Source organism: Halichoerus grypus, chromosome 3 (assembly GCF_964656455.1).
Source record: "Halichoerus grypus chromosome 3, mHalGry1.hap1.1, whole genome shotgun sequence".
Taxonomy (NCBI): domain Eukaryota; kingdom Metazoa; phylum Chordata; class Mammalia; order Carnivora; family Phocidae; genus Halichoerus; species Halichoerus grypus.
This window is the reverse complement of record NC_135714.1, coordinates 37848230-37853389: the sequence shown is the minus strand read 5'-3', so window position 1 is coordinate 37853389 and position 5160 is coordinate 37848230.

Sequence of the window (5160 nt, the reverse complement as noted above, 5' to 3'; positions counted from 1 at the left end):
AGAAGAATGCATTAGTATCAATCTCCATGTAAGCCATAATTCAATATTTTTATCACTTCCTTAACTTTTGCCAATAAATACATAATTGTAAGAGGCCAAATATATTACGAGTTTCCTCAGTTTTTTCACGGGGCTGTTGTCCAATATATTTTGACTGATTAGTTGAACAGTAAGGAAGGTAGACATTCAAGAATGCATGTGAATAAATTGTGAGAACTTTCAAAGCGTTTGCAAAAAATCATTTTTGGTAAGGATTTCACAGTTGCATTAAAAAAAATTGGATGTGCATCTGGTTTGGACCATTTTAATGAGCTTAAAATATCTTGGGGGGAGTAGAGTGTGTATACCATATGCTGAAGCCTTAGTTCATTGATTAGTTTATTGAGCGGTGCTGACTTCCTAGTATAAAGCTGATTCATTTTGTGATTCATCATAGGAAAGCTAATAAGTTGAAATGCTTCTTTGACTATTCTGAAAAATGTGTTTCCTAATGGTCTTTAAATGGTGTGGTTTTCAACCATGACCTGCTTTCTTTAAAACTATCAAGATGAAAATTAAAATAACATTTAAACTAAGATGAAACATGCAATGAAGTAATGATGTGGCTGGCTCTTTGCAAATACTATATAAAGCAAATTATACTTCCAGAGTTCCATTATTTACTGTATCAGTTGCACGGTAGACTGTGTATTTCAGAAATGGTGGCAACAGCATTGCCGAATGCACATGTTCTTTTTACAATGTGATTTTGACCTTCCTCCAATTAAGAGGTAGGATTTATGTTATTTCTTTATAATCTGGAAAGGCTTGTAATTCTAGTGGAAGTAATGATACAAGCATTCCAATGTTAGATCATAAAAAATAATACAACTTTTACCTAGTTCTCTTGGGGTACTCGGTCCTACAACCTACCTAGTATACTGTGAGGAAGCCCAAAATAGCCTACACGGAGAAATCACATGGAGAAATAATATGTAGGTGTTCTTAGCCGTTAGGCCAACTAAGGTCCCAGCTGACAGTATCAAACTACTCAACAAGTGAGTGAAGATGTCCCCAGATTAATTCCAGTCCTCAGGCACTGAATTGCCTCTACCCATTTAATCTTCCCTGAGGCCCCAGACATAGTGGAATCAGGACAAATCATTCCCATTGTGCCATATCTGAATTCTTAATCTATAAAAACCAAGAGCATATCAACAGGAGTGTTTCATGCAGTAAGTTTTGAGGTATTTTAGGCAGTAATAGTAACTACTGCAACTTTTCTTCTTTAGAAATGAAGGAGCTGTGAGTGATGGAACCTAGGATTCTTTAGTGATAGTAATGCTATAACCTATATATTTATTCTATATCATCTCTCCAATTCTGAATAAATGTGAGCCTCATGAATGCAGGGATATATATGTATTTCTTAATTTAAATGCCTTCTAGGCCAGGTGGGTTATTTAAATATACAATTTCTGAAGCAGCCTACCCAAGACTGGTATGAGTAGATAGAGTAGCAAACTGAAAAGCATATATACTAAGTAAGGCACTTAAATTAGTATTTGTTTCAATATTCTGGGAAAACACATACATATTACATACTACATACCTGTTGTTCCTACTTTTGTGATTTATTTGTCTCTAGTTCCACTGTGAGCTCATAAACACAATCTTCATTATCCCCTGAACTCCTAAATTGGCTCAATATTCTGATGTTTCTCTTTCCACCCTTATTCATTGCAATCTAATCTCCACACACTTTGAAGTTTGTTTGTTTGTTAATATAAATTCATTCAGTTACTCATTTACTAGAAAGTCATGTAAGATTTGGCCTTGCCAACATCTACGAGATTGTCTAGTGTCATTTCAAAGCCCCTGGGGTGCTAATAACTAAGAACTTTGTTATAATTTATTATTTTTGCTTAGACTACTCTTTCCCCTATAGTTTGCTTTGTTGTCCCTTTCTTATATTTTAGATCTAAGCTTAATTGTAATCTAAAGGAGGCATCCTCTGATTACTCTATAAATGTGGTACCCTACAATTATTCTCTGTTCTCCATATCCGACTGATCTGAGTCCCATTTATTCACTTTGAAGCACTTATAATAAACAGTAACTTTTATAAATATTTACACAAATATTGATCTATTGGTTAATTGATTGTCTATTTTCTATGTTGTAAACTTCAGAAAGTCAGGGTCCAAAATAGCTGCCACATAAGAGGAAATTAATAACTATTATTTGAAAAAAATATTGAAATAATGGTTCAAAGACAGAAAAGCTATAATTATACCCTGATTATAAGACAACAAATGTGTGAAAAATTTCCTTTAAAAAGTATGGAACAAGATATAGTCTATTGAGCAAATGGACGGTATTTAATGTATCATTATCAACGAGAAAAAAAGAAAATGGATAGAAGAAAAATTCAATCAAATAATATAACAAATGCAAGAAAAACTAAAAAAGAGGAAAATGACAAAGACAGAAAATTGTAAAGTGATAAACATGATGTGAATTGAATGGATTAACACAGGCAAGCAATTAAAAAATAAAGAAGAAAAAGCACTGATAAAACAAGTGAGATAATTCATGTAATCAATGTTGGAAATGTAAGCAAGATAAAACATCAGATAAAGAAAGACTTGAGACATCTTAAAGTACTTTGTATAATTACACAATAGTAACAAGTCAGTAAGAACTACCCAAGATTGACATGGAAGTATTAACTATCGCAGTAACACTGTGAATCAAGAAGGAAAGGCACTGCAGCCGGAGAAATGTAACAAGGAATTATTTTACATTTCAAGGAATAGACTACAAATAAATTTTTTAAATTTCTCAATTTGACTTTCCACAAAACTTATTTAAAATCTGGAAAAAAAGGAGGAACTAAGAAAACTATAGGCCCGTTGCATAGGTATCGGTAATACATTTCATATGAAATTCCAGCAAACAAAATTCAGCAACTATAATTCCATGACTGACAGAATATTACTGGCAACATATCACCCAGATCTTCTGAGGTTATAATCCAAGAGGGTTGTGATCACCAATACCTCACAGAAATCATGAAGACATGAATTAAATACATTATGATACATTCTTTATATATTCTTATTATAGAGATGTGTGTGTGTGTATATGTATATACACACACATATATATTATACATTATTTCATTTAATTTCTAGAGTTTCCCTATGTTATTTTTTTAAATTTTATTTATTTATTTGTCAGAGAGAGAGAGCACAAGCAGGGGGAGCAGCAGACAGAGGGAGAAGCAGGCTCTCGCTGAACAGGGAGCTCAATGCGGGACTCGATCCCAGGATCCTGGAATCATGACCTGAGCCGAAGGCCGACACTTAATGGGCTGAGCCACCCAGGCATCCCTTCCCTATGTTATTTTAAAATGAGGTAGTGAAGGGGCACCTGGGTGGCACAGTCTGTTAAACATCCAACTCTTGATTTCATCTCAGGTCATGATCTCTGTCAGGGTCCTGAGATGGAGCCCCGGGTTAGGCTCCTCCCTCAGCAGGATTCTCTCTCTCCCTCTCCTCCTTCTCTCTCTCTCTCTCAAATAAATAAAGTCTTTTTTAAAAATTAAAAAAAATAAAATGATGTAGTGAAGGTTTTGGTAGTAGAATTATCTGTTCAGGTCATGTTGTTGGTAAATGGCAGAGTAAGATTTGAAGTTAGATTACCCTGACTAATTACAATGTGTGTTTGTGTGTGTGTTTCTTTATTTCACAGTTGGATATAGAGAAAAATAAAAGAAATGTGGTTACCTCTATAAAAAGCAAAATAAATTAACAATTAAGTCACAGAAACATTAGGAACAGTGGCTCTCAATGTGAAATATTATAAACATCATGGATTATTTTCTCAAATGATATTGTTTTAGAACAATATTTTATTTCCAAATTGCTGAAATACCACAAATACAAACATATTCTCATTTCAAAAGTGCATTAATAAGTGATAAAAGTGAAGGGAAAGTAATAAAGTGAAGACAAATTGCCCTCGGGATTGATGAGAGCACCTATTAATGAAATTAGACTTTTAAAGGCCATAAAAATGATAAATAAAAAACTTAAACTTTTGTAGTAAATTGTAAAAAATGGAATAATCAGCCTGTTTGTGATAATCGCAAAGTGCTCGAGGAATCTTGCTATTGTTTTAATGCCTATTAAAATTAATTGGAATCTAAATATGATTTCTTTCAGTGGTCACAGGCTACCCCAAACAAACAAAAACCCTGGACTCAGCTTTCTGAGTCCTTCAACTTCTGCCTCCATCAACTTTTCCGTGAGTCACTTCTAATTTTCAATTCTACTAAATACAGAAATTCTTCATTAAATATTCAACATTGAATTTTGATGGACATTTACCCAAGAGTATGTAGACAACTTTCAAGTTTGAAATATTTTCTGTTATGTTTGTTTTGTGAAACGCTGACTATGCTTCTGATGGTAATCATTTGACATATATTACACCTAGTGCTTTCATATACACTGGGAAAACGTGCAATTAGAGTCAAACAGACCACTCTCCATCTACTACTATCCAATCACATTAAAAAAAACCGCTTGAGTTTTCCATTTACTAGTTCCGGAACAATTAGATACCATCCAAGTGTTTTGAATCTCATCTTTAACATCTGAATCAAAAGTCCTTCCAATCTACGAAAAACCATCTGTTATTTATTTCTGTTTCAGAAACTTCTTCCAGACACAGCATGGTATCTATTGGTCTTGAGAATTAGTGTAAAAACACTTGGAGTCATAAGACCTAACCTTAGAAATTAAGAACCATCAAGCAATTTCAAATACTGTTGATGTTATTAAGAGTAACACGATAGCCTCATCTCACCAGAGTCCAATAATTTTTATTCCTATTACTGGTTCCAAACTACAGGAATATTTTATCTAATTTTTTTAATGTGACTTTTTTGAAGTCATGTGTGTGACGTGGTGGGGTGGCACATGTAAACTTATGGAGGGATGGTTGGGTTCTCCAGGAAGGAGAAAGTCATGATGGGATAAGGTATGCAAGAGATTTATTGGAGGAGATGCCAGAGGATTTACCATTACCATCTTTACCTTGCATGATTTTTTAAAAAATAAAACTTGGATATATTGTAATTAAATGGTATATTTCTATACCTAGGTTGTCAGG